At 44.6% G+C, this 16533-nt stretch overlaps 1 protein-coding gene across 8 annotated transcripts in view; it reads left to right on the top strand.

The window, feature by feature from the left end:
* The window catches only part of JADE2 (jade family PHD finger 2), a 131833-nt gene that overhangs the window by 8722 nt on the left and 106578 nt on the right, over nt 1-16533 (top strand). For 7 of the 8 annotated variants that reach the window (XM_042984018.1, XM_042983957.1, XM_042983971.1 and 4 more), the window contains exon 2: nt 10514-10791. The gene's annotated coding sequence lies outside the window, so the exon portion shown is untranslated. Of the gene's footprint in view, nt 1-9835; nt 10049-10513; nt 10792-16533 lie in introns of those variants that run through there. The other variant, XM_042983973.1, reaches the window with a different exon arrangement.

A 16533-nucleotide genomic window follows, 5' to 3' on the forward strand; every position in this document is an offset into this window, starting at 1 on the left:
TGAACTTCCAGGCTAACAGCACAGAGCCTGCTTGGGATTCTCTCTCTTCCTCCCTCTCTCTCCCCTCCCTTGCTCTCTCTCTCTCTCTCTGAAAATAAATAAAATAAACTTTAAAGAAAAAAAAAGTTCTTCTGTTATTAGTGTGTCTCTGTCTAAATCTCCTTATATCTCTATAGTTTCTATTATATGAAAGTTCTTGCTATATTACTTAACGCATAAATATTCATAACTTAAATTTTTATAGTGAATTGTAGTCCTTAGCTACAAAGATTACTTCTCTTTATCTTGCTTAAAGCTTTTTGCCCTGAATTTTATGTTGTCAGATATTAAGATTTTTAATGTTTATAATTTTTTGGTATGCCTTTCTTTGCCCATCCATTTATTATTAGCCTTTCAGAATCATTTTATCTTAGATGTGTACAGTTTAGAGTTGGATCGAACTTTGAATTCTATTTTGAAAACTATTTTTAAAAAATGAGTTATGGGGTGGCTGGGTGGCTCAGTTGGTTAAGCGATTGACTCTTGATTTCGGCTCAGGTCATGATCTCACAGTTGGTGAGCTCGAGCCCCACATCAAGCTCTGTGCTGACAGTGCAGAGGCTGCTTGGAATCCTCTGTATCCCTCTCTCTGCTCCTAATCTGCTCATGTGCTTTCTCTCAAAAATAAATACATAAACGTTTAAAAAAATAAAATAAAAAATTAAAAGATGAATTAAACTCATTTATAGTTATTGAAATGACAGTTATATTTGTTCTCAATTGTGTCATTATTTTATGTTGGTTTTCATAATGCATTTTTGTATTTCCCCTTTTCCTTAATGTAGTTTTGCTATTAGGAAGTTTTGTATTTTTATTCTAGAAGTTATCTATGTAAAATACCCTTCATCCATTTTCTTTTGTCACTGTATCTTTTGATTCCCTACCATGAGCAAAATAAAATTATCTTGTAATCCAATCCTTCCCCCCCCCATCATATAATCATAGGATTATCAATTTTAGTGTTTGTATTAAATATGCTTAAGCTTCTACTTGATTTAGAAACTTTAAATACTATCCTGTGAATCCATTGACTCGAGGCAATTCGTAAGCTCATTCTTATTCCTATCTTCTCTCCAGAAATTTCTACATTAAGGCATGTAACATTTGAATTCTGACCTGTCACCCTGATTTCTATATTTGTTTTACTCTTATGTCTATAGTTAGATGCATTCCATACTCAAGGAAGGTCCTTTTACCCTGATTTCATCAGGCTTGCCACGTGATGTTAAGACTGCTGTTTTATGGTTCTAGTGGGTTCTTCAGAAAGAGCTCATGAAAATAATATTCCCTGATTTCTTACATGTTTTAAAATGTTTTTCTCTAACCTTGGGGCACCTGGGTGGCTCAGTTGGTTAAGCATCTGATTCTTGATTTCAGTTCAGGTCATGATCTCACGGTTGAGCCCCTAGTCAGGCTCCAAGCTGGGTGTGGAGCCTGCTAAAGATTCTCTCTCTCCCTCTCTTTCTGCCCTTCCCCCCCGCTTGCTCTCTCTCTCTTTCAAAATAAAAAATATATAATTATTTTTAAAAATATCTGTAAGCTTTATACTTGAAGATCAGTTTGGTGGATAGAATTCTTGGCCCATACTTTTCTTCCTTTGAGTGTCTTGCTGGTGTTGTTCCACTGTTGCTGGTAGCAGTTTTTACCCTAGAAATGTGGTGGAGGGGTGGAGAGGTGGGACCAAGGAAGCTCTCTCTGTTATCACAGTGATGGATCTCAAACATGACTTCTGTGAGAAGTCACCTCCTCTAGATTTCAGTTTGGTTGAGGAGAGCTTCTCTGTCCATTTGTCTCCCAGAATTTTTTACAGCCTTTGTTTCTAAGAGTACTTTTAAAAGTACCTCTCTCCCCCATAGTGCTTTCCAAGAGTTTCTATCATCCCCAGCAATCTTGTTTTGTTTAATTTAGGCCTTGTCCTTGTAGTTCCCTTTCAGAGTAGGATCCTCCCCTTCTGGAAGGGAATACTTGCTGGAGAAGCTCTATTTTCCCTCCTCACTCAAGAAGTTTGACCAGATATTCTGCTTTTTTTCATCTTTAGCAACATTTTTCTTTTTTTTGTAAGTAGGTTCCAACGAGGATCTTGAACTCCCGACCCTGGTACCAAGACCTGAGCTGAGATCAAGAGTCGGGTGCTTAACCCCAACTGAGCCACCCATGTGTCCCTGTCTTTGGCAACTCTTATCAACACTTTGGAGGTTGTATTTTTCTCCAGGTTTCACCAAATACATAGTTGGCAGATTTGTTATTATCCTTGTTGAGGGTGACAGTTCAAAGCCAAAACACTTCTGTGTTCCTTCTGAAATGGGACGTTCCCCTACTTTTAAGTTATGATAAAAAATTTTAGTCAATGCCAACATGACTTATCCTTTCAACTGAACTTCTGTGGATATCCAGGTTTGTTTGTGTTTCCTTCTGATAAACTTCTAGAAGTGAGGTTCCTGGTTCAAAAGAGCCTGCACAATTTTTTTTCTTATTTTTTTTTTAATGTTTATTTTTGAGAGAGAGACAGAGAGACAGAGTGCAAGGAGGGGAGGAACAGAGACAGAGGGAGACACAGAATTTGAAGCAGGCTCCAGTCTCCAAGTTGTCAGCATGGAGCTCAATGTGGGGCTTGAACTATGAGATCATGACCTGAGCCGAAGTCAGATGCCGAACCTACTGAGCCACCCAGGTGCCCCTTGAACACGCACACTTTTAAAGCATTTACTGTATTTTGCCAAAGTACATAGTAGAAAGTTTGTGCCTAAACTTGTACCAGCCACGGGCTTCCTTCGTCTTTAAAGCCATTGCGTAGTTATTGCAATCACAGCTCTCACATTCTTGAATTTCCATACTCTCCTGAGCAAAATCTTTCTTCTTTTTGTGTAGCCTCCCACTTTATGACTGATGTGCTGAAAACCCCCAGCCTAGGGCCCCGGCACAGGAACAAATATCTGGAGAAACAGCAAGTTACTTACTATTAAGAACACTTTAAACTCTTCGATTCTGATTTTGGTCTTGAAGAGGGGGACCAATGCAACAGGTTAAAACACTCCTGGAAATGGCTCAAAAAGGCCTCCTGAGGGTGGTCAGATGAGAGCACTGAACTACAGACACCAGGGTTTTCTATTTCTTCCCACCACACGTAAGCTCAGCAAGTAACCCAAGTTTACAGTGGTTCTGGAAGTGTCAAGGGGAAAAGCTTACTTATTTTCCCCTCTATACCTGACAAAACTGTTTTAAAGTAGCCAAATGGACTGGAGAAGCAGTTTTACTCTTGCTTATCCTACCTTGGAAAACCTGAAAATGTAGGTGCATTTAAAATATCAAGTGGAGAGAGCTCTCAGAGCTCTTCAAGCTGGCTTCCCAGCATCTGCAGAAAAGAAGGTTTTACCAGCCCAAAAGCTGGGAAACATTAAAAGCTTTGAAACCTTATGATTCGAGGCTATTAAAGAAGTTTCTAAATTCTGAATATTCCTCTCCTATGGCCTCTCCAGTATCCTGACTCGCCAACAGCCCAGGGCTTCCACAAGAACAAATAATATGCAAAACTTTTTTTAGTCTACTTATGATAATTGCCTCAAATTAACATCACAAGGCAGTGGAAATTACATTCCCCAAAGGCTTCCTACTGCAGGAAGTTACTGTGCAAAGGTAACTGAGAGGTAGTAACATTAAAATCAGGTTAGCTTCTGTTGTGCAAAAGTTTGTCTGTTAATCCATTATTTATATTCATATAAGATGGTGTTTCTGTATCTAGATGCATGAATATTTTAATCTGTTGTAAGTGTAAGCTTAAGGTTTTTTTCTATTGAATTAGACTCGTCTCTCTGCCAGAGACCATAAAGTTGATGTTCTTAAAACAGCGATCTAGCGGCTGCTTTTACCTAACCAAATGAATTTTCAGCATTCAGATCACAGAAAGTTACAGTTCTTGCTATTTTGTACGCCTCAGGCCATACCAGGAGTTCAGTCTGAATGCCTCATTTCAAGCACACATTGATGAACTAGTGCTCACCAGGAAGGAGATGGAGGAGGGGAGCTGGAGACCAGGTGGCATATGGCAGCAGAGGACACAATTGTGAGGACTGCCTTCAGATCCTTGAAGGGCTATTTTGTAGAAGATAGCTCATTCTTTGCTTTTCAAGGCAGGCATAGGGCCAAAGATTGAGAGAGCTATATGAAGTCAGATTTCATCTTTAAATAGAAAAACTTTAAACAATTATAGTTGTCTGAAAAGTAGAAAATACTTGCTTGGGTTGAACTGAGCTCCCAGTTATCTCACATCTACAAAAAATTCATGATTGACCAAGATACATAATTAAGTATTTTACCATTAACAAAAAATATATGGCCACAGCTATTTGTTTTTAGAAAGCTTTGAAAATGCTTAAGCAAGGCGAACTCTTTTGTCATTCTCACTGCTAGTTTTGTAGAATAGGACCCTATAGCTAATAATCTTAATCCCAGACAAATTTCTGAAAACTGCTGCCTGCCTGGCTGCCCTTGACCTCTACTCACATAGGAATAATTAATAGCAAAACAAAAACGCTTTATGTTTTGTGTTCTTCCTCAGATTATAGCTGATTTTCTTTATATACATTTAGGTATTTCCAAATTTTATGTTTTCATATTCCAGAGATGATTTTAGCTGCAGGAGGACTCGCATATCCTTAGTGTTACTTCTGTTAACCCCAAAGAACACTTTCCCCAGCACAAAAGGGAGAAAATGATTAGCTTCCTACCATTAGTCAGTGGTGGTGGAGACTCTCCCCATGGTTCAAGAAAAAAAATCCTCCTTTGAGAGAAACTCTTAAGTAAGCACACTACAGACAAGATTGGGCATCCATGTAAGAATTTGCTTAAGAGACAGTTTTTGTTTTGGGGTTTTATTTTTAAGTCTCTACACCCAACATAGGACTTGAACTTACAATCCCAAGATCAAGATCGATGCTTTAGAGGCTGAGCCAGCCAGGCGCCGGAAGAGCTAGTTTTTTAATAAAAAGGAAGAAGGATGAAGTGTGTGGTCCCACTCCTGAATTTAGATAAATTGAAGTCACTTCTCATCCTGCCCACCCCCTCTCTGGTGAGAAAATGCTGCGGGAGGGATGATGACCACCGTCAGGAGCCCTAGGCCCAGCTCCCAAGCCATGAGGGACAAATAGAGGGAGAAGTTCCAGGCTTTGGGCCCATGGGGGACCCAGCTGCCAGTCACAGGGCAAGAACTGCACTTCTTTAATATACTTCTTTAATATACTCACAGAGTCTGTGTTGGCACCATGCCATACACATCTTGACTGTGTAACAAATCACTGCTCAGCATCTGACCAGGTAGTTTTGTTAGTTTCTATACCTGTCTCCCGCACTGTGAATATTAATTGCAGACGAACTTTCTCATTCCGCTGTCTAGCCCTAGGCCTAGCCTGTGGGATAAGCAAAAGGAGAGGCCACATTTTAGAATGACAGATTTAGTGAAATAAAAGTACTGAACACCTGACTAAATTTGAATTTCAGATAAACAACAAATCATTTTTTTAGTGTAAGCATATCCCAAATGCATTTTCTGCTGGCCACCCCACCACATTTTCCCATCCATATTTAAGACTTTGAAAGAAAATAAATGAATGCATGGATGAATGAAGAGGAAGATCAACAGGACAGAAAAAATCACAGAGATGTAATTAATGAATACCTGACATGTTTTTGTCCATTGAAAATATTTTCTTTTGATTTTTCTTAAAAAAATTTTTTTTTAATGTTTTTATTTATTTTTGAGTCAGAGAGAGACAGAGCATGAGCAGGGGAGGGGCAGAGACAGAGGGAGACCCAGAATCCGAAGCAGGCTCCAAGCTCCAAGCTGTCAGCACAGAGCCCAACGCGGGGCTCGAACTCATGGAGTGCCCCGCTTTTGATTTCTCTCTTTTTTTAACATTTATTTATTTTTGAGACAGAGAGAGACAGAGCATGAACGGGGGAGGGTCAGAGAGAGGGAGACACAGAATCCGAAACAGGGTCCAGGCTCTAGGCTCTGAGCTGTCAGCACAGAGCCCGACGCGGGGCTTGAACTCATGGACCGCGAGATCATGACCTGAGCCGAAGTCGGCGGCTTAACCGACTGAGCCACCCAGGCGCCCCTTGATTTCTCTCTTAAAAACTTTTTATTTTTTGTGAAAATAATGTATACACACAAAAAATCAAATAGGACTAAAAGGCGTATCGTGGAAAATAGCAGTTCCCCGGGGCGCCTGGGTGGCTCAGTGGGTTGGGCGGCCGACCTCGGCTCAGGTCATGATCCCGTGGTTCATGGGTTCAAGCCCTGTGTCAGGCTCTATACTGACAGCTCAGAGCCTGGAGCCTGCTTTGTGGATTCTGTCTCCCTCTCTCTCTGCCCCTGCCCAGCTTATACTCTCTCTCTCTCTCTCTCTCTCTCTCTCTCTCTCTCTCTCAAATAAATAAAGCATTAAAATTTTTTTTTGGGGGGGAGAAGAAAATAGCAGTTCCCTGTCCCACATAAACCCAAACCCAGCCTGATACCCAGAGGTACCCAGTTAAATAAATAAATAATCTCTTTCAGCTGTTTCTGCCAGTTTTAACCACCTCCTCCATTTCTCTAAATAATATGCTTATAGTGTTATTTTGTTGATTTGTCAGTTTTAGACATTATCCATTTTCTTGCAATTATGGGAGATGAGGCTTTGCTTCTTTTATCCACTGCCACCTGCATCCTCCTTCCCTTTCCCCCAGCTTCTCAACGCTGTTTATTACAATCTCTGGTTAAATCAATAATCTGTGTTTACATTACTGTGGCTACGTAAATTTTCTTGGTGCAGCATTTATTTGCTTTCACAGTTTATGTGTCATGGGGTTTGTTTGTTTGTTTGTTATAGGTCGCAATAGCTCTGTGTTTTTTATTTACTCAGTTTTTTTATAAACATATTGCTAACTCTCATAACTGTCTAATAGCCCCTCAATATAATTTTCCACTTGGGCATACTGGTCAGGTAATCTGGCCATCTCTCACCTGAAGTCCTCTATCCTCTGGCTCAGAGGGGAGCTCTTGCCCCTGGGCCTTCTGCCTTACTGTCATCCAGGCTCTCCTTCAGCATCACTATGGGCATCCCTTTGCCCTTTCCTGGGCATGTCTTCCTCATTCTTGGACTATTCTTTTATTTGGGTAGAGATCTTCCTGAGAAAGGGAGTGTGAGAGGCACATTATTTGTGGTCTTTTGGGTCTGCAAACATCTCTTATTCTACCATTTCCCGTAATTAATGGTTTGGGTTTAGATGTCTAAGCTATAACTAATTCTCTTTCAGAGTTCTAAAGGCCTGACTCCATTATCTCCCAGCTTCCAGTGTTGCTGTTGAGTAGTCTGGTGCCATTCTGATCCTCAGTCCTCTCAGTTGACCTGTTTTTCCTCTCTGAGTCCTTTCAGGGTCTTTTCTTTATTATCCCTGGTGTTCTGACATTTCATGGATAATGAACCTTGAAGTAGAAACCTTATTTTCTCTCCCTGAGGATTTTATAGCATTTTTAAAGCTTTCTTCTCCCTGAACTTAGGCATTCTTCCTCTCCTCCCCTTCCCCACATACCTGTCTCTCTTGTCTGAAGCTTTCCTTAAATGTCTGAGGATCTCAGCTATCTGATAATATCTTAGAATTATGCTTTGATCAGCATGCTTAGATGGAACTTGTCAAACAGCAAACTTCCCTGTAGAGGTAGTCGGTCATGAGGTGGCTCTTCCATTGAAGGTTTGTATCCATATCATGTCTGTATCTGTAGGTGTTTCCCTTGAGTTTGCTCAGCTTCTATAGAAGAGGGTTCTTTAGTCTCCATCCTGGGAGTAAGTGCTGTGTCTGGCTGCATGAGGAAAAGGGGCTGGGATTTTACCTTTCGGTATCTAGACTTCTGCTGTTGTCTGTATTCTCTGCACTTTATTCACATCCTCCACACTGCTTGATGTGCTGATCCAAATTCCCCAGTGAGCACCACAGGTGCCCTACAGGAATGGGCAAGGTGTACAACCCCTTTGCCCCTGGGGACTGTGCTCTCACACAGCCTCCACTAGCCCTCCCATTTGCAGCTCTGTCCTCCTTGTCCCCGACAGCTAAACAGCTAGGCCTGCCTCTCCCCTCAGAGCCCCTTTGCAGGAATCAGGCCTTCAACCTCCCCCGGGCTGCCGGGCTGCTGTGTGACTCACCACTCCTTCCTGTGCTTCCCACCTTCCAAAAATGTGCTTCCATCCTTTGTCTGCTGCTGTCTCCCCGCCTGTTCTCATAGACCTTGTGGATTTGTAACTCTTTTTACTCCTTTATAGTTGTTTTTAGTAGAGTTTTGGGAGGGAGCAGATGGAGATTCATGAGAGGCTCTTCTGCCACATTTACCCAGAAATTCTTTTAGGGTTCATTTTCACTCTGAAAGCTCTTGAGGGGAACAATTTCCAGACCCCGTTCTGAAAGAATGCCTGCTGTCAGTCAACACAATCACTTTTTATTTTATTTGGGGGTAGGCGTTTCTTTATGGGAAAGGATTTCAAAGTCCAAACACACACATTGTTTAATCGTTTTAGTAAAACACTCTTGACCTTTTGAACAAGATCCAAATGCGGTCCTCTGCTTTTGTCTGGGACTGGGGGACAAAAAAGCATGAGAGGCATTTTGAAACATAGCCCTGGCCCCAGTGCTTACCAGACCTGCTCTGTCTCCAACTTGAGTAAAAGCAAGGAGAATGCTGAAATGCCATGTCCTTGGAATCAATCACAAGCCCCACCTCTCCTGCTATCCTGTGTTTACACATTACTACTTATTGGGTTGTATCTGCTGGCTGATCTCCTTTCATCTGCAGGCCACACAAAACTCTCTTCACTTAAAATTGCACACAAGGTACTTGAATCAAGAGGGGCATTTTAGCAATAATTCCTCATTCCTTTTATTGGAGGACTCAGCGTCTTAAGGAGGGTTCACTGTTGTTTCAGTGTGTTCTGCTGTGCCCAGCTGACACCTAAAGTCCAGATAAGCAAAGGAGAGAAAGCAGGGCCAGGAGACTGACTCAGGGAGAGGTGGCTGTATAGGGTGGGGCATGGGGTAGGCAGGAAAATGAGTGGACCAGGATGGAGAGGGCCTTGAACGCCACACTAAGAATTTTGTGCTTTCCTGCAGGCAGCATGATCTACTCAAGGATTTTTAGCAGGAGAATGACATAAGATAAACTATGCTTTAAGAAAATCAAACTGATAGCTGTGGTTGAGAGGGTTGAGAACAGAGAGATGCTGGAGTCTAGGCAGGCAGTTAGACTTAATCCTGGCTTCATAGATCACTGGAAGAGCTGTTTAAAACATCCTGATCCTGGCCTCTACCTTGAGAGATTTGACTTCAGGTGGTCTGGACCAAAGGAGGGAGGCAACCAAGAATCTGTGTTCTTTTTTTTTTTTTAATGTTTATAATTTTTGAGAGAGAGAGCAAGTGGTGGAGGGGCAGAGAGAGAGACAGAGACACAGATTCTGAAGCAAACCCAGGCTCTGGGCTGTCAGCGCAGAACCAGGCACAGGGCTCGAATTCATGAGCTGTGAGATCATTGACCTGAGCTGAAGTCAGACACTTAACCAACTGAGCCACCCAGGGTCCCCAAGAATCTGTGTTCTTAAAACATTCCCCAGGTGCAGCACTGAGCTGGAAATCTATTGTGACAAACCAATAAAGGGGACCAGGCCTCAAACTTTTGAGGCAGAGGAGGAAAGAGATTACAGGGAGGCTGCCACCTGGAGAAGGGAAGGAGGAGAGGGAGAGGGAAGGAGTCCCACCGGATCCTTGCCTATTTCAGGGCCTCAGGGGAGGAAGATATGAGGAAGACCATTACTCTGAGCTTGGAGAGCCAAGTGGAAGCTGGTGCCTTCCCACAGGAAAGCTAGGAGAAAGTCAGATTTGGAAGAAGATGGTGACAGGGGACGTTCTGTGTACTAAAGGAGTCTGGGAGTCATGAAGTGCATAGAGTTGAAGAAAGGAGACTACAGTTCACTTCCCACTGGTCACCCAAGTACGTGGACACCCCAACATTCCTCTTTTGCAGGAGTCAGAAAGTGTGGTGGTTCAGAAATTGGGCTCTGGAATCCAGCAGCCCTGTCCCTGTGACTGTGGGAGCCACTGCCTCCTCACCTGCAGAAAGCCAGTGATGGTAGAGTTGACTCCAGTATGGCTATTGGGATGACTTAATGATATGCTGCCTGTGAAGGCTGGGCACAGAGCCTGGCACACAGGGAACCCTCCATAAATGGTAGCAGTGAGTAATACTAAAACATGTGAGCTCACTTCTCAAGCCAGGGAGTCGTAAAGTATTTCATTCAGTGTCTCTCACTTCTGCAGCTGGCGAGCCATAAAATATTTCATTCAGTGTTAGGGGACAAGTCCACAGGAAGGCATGAAACCTTTCATTTGTTGCTACCCGCTCCAGGTGGCTTTCTCTGGGTGTGTTTTTGGTGACTCTTTTGCCTTTTATTTCTAGGACTCCTAAAGAAATGACAGTCCCTTGGCACTGATTTAATTGGAGAGGAGCTCAGATACGGGAGATTATAATTATGACGCCTGAAATGTCAAGCTCTTCAAAAGTCTGCCATTGCCCTCACTCTCACCCTGAACAGCTCTGGGAACCCAAACCATGCAGTCCCTCAGAGCAAGCCCTGGATCTCTCAGCCAGGCCTCACCTGGGGAATCTGAGTGACGACACGCAGGCAGCAGGAAGACTCACAGTGAACTGAGAAGCCTGTGCTGAGCTCAGAAGAGGTGAGTTGATGATCTGCTATTTATAGCCCCACTAAGAGGCTCTGGCCGCCAGCTCCGTGTGAGGCTGCTGGAAATGATGCCTTCACAGAGCTGAGAGCACAAAATGCAATTGGTGATTCATGGGCAGCAGCCACTTGAAATCCAAACATTCCTGTGCCCCAGCCCCACTGGCCTTTCAGATGCCCCCTTTGGAAGCATATGGAACAGATTTGCTAGCCTATGACCTTCTTGTCTGCTTGCGTTTGGGCAGACAGTGAGGATGGACAGATTCTGCTCCAAAAAGGGGCATGAGAAAGGAAGCAGCACTCCTCGGAAAAACACCAAGAGCCTGAGCCCGCCCCTCCCAGAGGCCTTGGCCAGAACCCAGGTCAGGCTGAGTAAGAGCCAAGCCCTGGGCTCAGGAGGCCACCCTTGGTGCTGGGCCCCAGAGGGACCCAGGGTCAGAGAGAAAGGACAGTTCCTGCTGCTGCCCTCTGTCTTCAGGGACAACACTTGTAATAGAGCAGCTTCCTGATGATGCTTGTTCTGTTGAACAAGCAAAAAATGTACAATGAGGAAATCCTGGTAGCTTTTTCATTTTTCCCCCAATTTCCTAGCCCAGCACCTGTCATCTGAAATAGCTGTTGTTTATTTTCTTTTGGTAACATCTTGGCTTTCAGACCAAAGTCTACTTGGAGGCCCCAACACAACTCACCCTATGCGAGGAACGTGCTGAGGGTCTCTTAGCTTCTTGCAACCAAGACCAGATTGAAAGGACCAAACCAGGATAATGAGGCCATAAACCAACCAGGCTCTGGAGCCACATTGTCTGAGCTCAAATTCCATCTCCATAATTGCCAGCTACTGGGCCTCCATCACATTCCTCCCTAAGACTCAGTTTTCTTGCTGGTAAAAAGGGATGATAACAGAAACTGCCTCAGTGGATTGTCTTATAGACAAAAGGAAGAAACGTATGTAAAGGGGTCAAGCCTGGTGCCTGGCATATGGAAGTCTCCATTAGTGGAAGTTGCCGCTATCATGGCCGCTGCTGTGATTGTTTTTGCTATGGTGTCTTGGCCCCTATCCTGACATCATGCCTATGGCAGTCAGGCTCCTCATGGAGGTGGTGCCCTGGGGTCTCAACAGGAACCCTCTATCCAATATGAATATACCACTCACCAGGCTGTTGAGCAAGATGGACTCCACCACTGAGTAGTTCAGCCCTTTGTGTTGCCTGCCCCTGCCCTTGCCTAGGAATCAGGTGCCTATCCCTCGGGCTTGGACCTTACCCAGCCTTGACCACCCCACTCTTCTGCCCTTCTGCATCCTGGGTGGCTGTTGGGGCCGTCCCGTGGAGGACTTCACCGGAGGGTCCCAGGTGCTAACTTGAGATCTGTAGCCAGCAGGTTGCCCACCTCACCTACCAGCTGGACATGTATTACAAACTGCTGATTCATGAAGGCTCATGTGGCCTTGGTTGTTTGTACATTCTCTCATCTCCAGCTGTCGGCCAAAACATAATTGTAGCTGTCACTTTGGCAGTGAGATGCTGCGATGTGTCCTAATACAACTGCCTCTGCTCCACAGCAGTGAGCTTTTAGGAGGTGGGAGGAATCTGCAGCTGCTCCTGTGGAGAGAGCTGTTCTGAAAAGTGGTCTGTGTGATGTTCACCCAGGTGCAGCCATGAAGGTAGTGTGAGCACCAGAGTAAGGCCCTGCATTTAAACAGGCACTGGCGTGCTTTCATCTGCAGCTATAGTAATGCAATTCTGATGACATCAATTAATAAGAGAGACACTGCCATTGAAATGAGGCATTTTGAGCATCTGTAAGAGCTTGGAAAACACTGTTAGATGTATATGCAAATTGGACTCCAGTGTTCATGGGATGAATGAATGGTTAAAACACTGAGGTCCAGGGGTGCCTGGGTGGCTTAGTCAGTTAAGCGTCCGACTTCGGCTCAGGTCATGATCTCACGGTTCGTGGGTTCCAGCCCCGCGTCAGGCTCTGTGCTGACAGCTTAGAGCCTGGAGCTTGCTTCAGATTCTGTGTCTCCCTCTCTCTCTGCCCCTCCCTGGCTCACACTCTGTCTCTCTCTCTCTCTCAAGAATAAATAAACATTAAAAAACAAAAACAAAAAACACTGAGGTCCATGGTTTAGGGAGATGATGCCAGAGATATAGCTGGGGCCAGATTGGAAAGCAAGGGACCTGAAGGCCAGGCCATGGAGGTTGGACTTTATCAAGCAGGCAAAAGGGAGCCACTGAAGGACTTAAGGCAGAGAGTGATGTAGTCAGACGACAGTGGGAGTCTGGGCTCAAACACCCCTAAGTAGTAGCAATAAGGGTAAGACTCTCCCTCTGTATAACGTAGGTATGCTTGGGAAAGTTTCTGGAGTACCTGGAGCACTGGCTCCTGGATTCAGGGGTGGCTGTGACTTCATGCTTAGTGGGTAAGTGTCGGAAAGGCCAGCCCTAGTCAGGCCAGTTAAGTGTGCAGTCAGTAAGGGGACATACAGGGCTCATGCCATGTCCTTTTTCCTCAGTCCTTCCAGGCCAGAGTTCATTAAGGAAGCGCTTGTGTGCTGATGTGCTAAATTCAAGAGACTGCAGACACTTATGCCAAAGGTCAGGGGAGCCTCCTGGGGCTGAGAGATGGTTCCCCTGCCTGTGGGTATTGTCTCCCCTATCGTACATACACACTTAGAAAACAGCAGATATATATCCAAGTTTGGTTGATGGAGCCCTTCCTAGAAGAAAGGTTTTATTCTCTTGTGCTTAAATAAATACCAGTTTAAAGGATGGTTTCATGAAGACAGAAAAATATGAAGCGTTGGGACCATGACCAATGGGTGAGCCACCCACGATGATGGAAGCCAGAGCATATCTGGACCATCGTGTAAATCAAGAGGAAAACAGGATTCAGGGGACAGAAATTTTGTGTCCCCTTCTCAGAAGGGGATTGTTTTGCAAGCAGGGGTTTGGCAGTGATTCTCGCCTTTCAGCTGTAAGCTGGCGAGGGCAAGATGCCTCTCAGGTTGTCAGGGGAGGAAAGGCAGGAGGAAGAAATTCCATTCTGGCATGATCTTCCATCCTTGTTCCCTGAACTGTGCTACCAGGGGGGCAGGAGGGAGGAGAAGTGGCAGGTGTGGAACAGTGAGGAAGTCTCCTTACCTGAGCAGCTCCTGACACAGGTGGCTATGGTGGTGGGTGCCTGGAACCCGTTTGCCTATGGGCGGAGCCTGAACCTTATCCTCTTCCCTGATGGCAGGCAGCGCATCATAACCACCTCTGGCTACCCTTGGCTGGCTTGTAGCAATATGCCCAGATGTAGTTTTACCCTATTTCGTTTGCTTTTTCTTCTTTTTAAATCTATTTTGAGAGAGAGGGAGAGCAGAGGAGGGGCAGAGAGAAAGGGAGAGAAAGAATCCCAAGCAGGCTCCGTGATGTCAGTCTGACGTGGGGCTCAATCTCATGAACTGTGAGCTCATGACCTGAGGCAAGATCCAGAGTCAGATGCTTAACCGACTGAGCCACCTAGGCACCCTTCCAGTGAAATTCTTTTAATGTGGGACTGGAACTCAGGACCTTAAGACCAAGAGTCACATGTTCTAACCACCTGAGCCAGCCAGGCACTCCTTCACAATAAATTTTTAAAAAGTATGCAGTAATGCCTCTCCTCAAATATAAAATGAATGTGTGTTGAAGATTTAACTTAATTCATCAGTTAATAAGAGAAGCACTCAAATATCACAACTAATCCAAACATTTATTTATTATTTTTGAGAGAGAGCGCAAGCAGGAGACGGGCAGGGAGAGAGGATAGGAAGCAGCCTCTGCACTGACAGCAGAAAGCCTGATGCGGGACTTGAACTCACAAACCGCAAGATCTTGACTGAACCACCCCGGTGCTCCTATCACAACGAATTCAAAGGAGAACTCAAAGTATCACTCATGGTTGTCAGATAAGGGATGCTGAAATGATTTTAGAAATGGGTGCAAAACTAGTCAGTGCCCACAAGGCAACAGTTGGTGGTCCTTGGCCAGCCACAGTCTGTGTTTCTGTGTTTCTGAGAACAGGAATTACATTACTCTCAAACTTCTACAACTTCACTTCCATCTTTAGAGACGAGAACTGTCTACTCAAAGACAACAGAAGGCAGAGAGAACCTAGGTGGGTTAGTTACTCGGGACGCCCACTAAATTTCAAGATCTTTCACAGTTGTTCCCTCCACTTGCAATTGGCTCCCTACCTACATCCATCCTAGGATTTCCTCTGCTCATCACCTCTGCTGCCCTGTTTGTATCAGCTCACCCAATGGCTTTGCCCATGTTCCAGGTGATGAACCTGGGAAAACAAGCTATCACCTGGGTGGAGCTGGCTGAGTGTTCCCCAGGCTCCAACTCTGCTTCTGTGGTGGTGGGCCTTGGAGGTGTGAGCCAGGCCATCTCAGGGCTGGTAGTCACATTGGGCCTAGTGTGGGTAGTCACATTAAAAAATGGTTAAGGTTTTGTGGAAAAAGATCAGATTAGAAATGCAGAGAGAAAAGACCTATGGTCCAGCACAAAAGACAAAGTGTTTGTGTAATGACCATTGAGTTCCTGGGATGATTTTCTGCATTTGGATTCTGTGAGAATCTTCCTTTATACTTGGGTGGGTGTCTATTCCAGTAATTTCCTATGTAAGAGAATAGCTGACATGCAAGCTGTATTATGACTGAGGGGCGTGGGGTGGTGTCTGAGGGTTTCCCACAGAGCCCACCATTTGTGTTGGCACCATGGAGCATTGTATCAGCCCCAAAGGGCGGGGGGCAGAGTGGTCCATCATACGATGGAAAAGAACAAATATCTAACTCACCTTGCACCCTTGGACAATCACCTCACCTCCTAAGAACAAGTTTTCTTTTTAAGTTTATTTATTTATTTAGTGATCTGTAAATCCAATGTGGGGTTCGAACTCAATGACCCTGAGATCAAGAGTCTCATGCTTTTCTGACTGAGGCAGCCAGACACCCCATGAACAAGTTTTCTTATCTTAAAAATGGGAGACAATGCTCCTTTCTGGCTTGCCTCCCAGGGCTGCTATAAGGTTCCTGTGAGAGGCATGGGTATGAGCTTACTGCCAAGGCCAGTCATGTGGTGGGAACTGAGCCCACAGCTCTGGCAGGATGGGAGAGCTTGGTCCCTCTGTGTAAAGTGCTTTGGGAAAAGAGGTTTTGTGCAAATGGGCAGTCATGATTAATTGATGGGGAGGCTCTTAGGCAAAGGATCAGATTTCATAAATATATATATATATATATATATATATATATATATACGCACACACACACACACACCTTGGCTATCCTGAAAAAGAAATGTTCATTCAGGGTAAGGCAAGCATATCTAAATGAAGATTTTCCATACCTTCAACAGGTACCTTCTCACAATCTTCATTCATTCACTGAGCACCTATTGTGTATTGAGCATCTACTGTGCTCTGATAAGCACTACTGATAAGCACTGTCCCAGGCACTAACATACCAAGATAAAGAGTTAGTTCCTCCCTTTATGGTCCTGGGAGGCCAACATACAAAAAGATTTACCAAGGAGAGTAATAAGCACAGGCAGAGGGTGTTCTAACAGTACCAAGGAGGGGCACCCACCCAAAACCCCAGTGGCTTCAGGGACCCTCAGAGCATGTACAGAGTAAAGTCAGTCTTTGCTGGGGTGCCAAGGGAGGTGAGAGGCTGGCTGAAGTGGGCAGTGGGGCCAGTCATGTGGGG

Source organism: Panthera tigris, chromosome A1 (assembly GCF_018350195.1).
Source record: "Panthera tigris isolate Pti1 chromosome A1, P.tigris_Pti1_mat1.1, whole genome shotgun sequence".
In the NCBI taxonomy this organism is placed as follows: domain Eukaryota; kingdom Metazoa; phylum Chordata; class Mammalia; order Carnivora; family Felidae; genus Panthera; species Panthera tigris.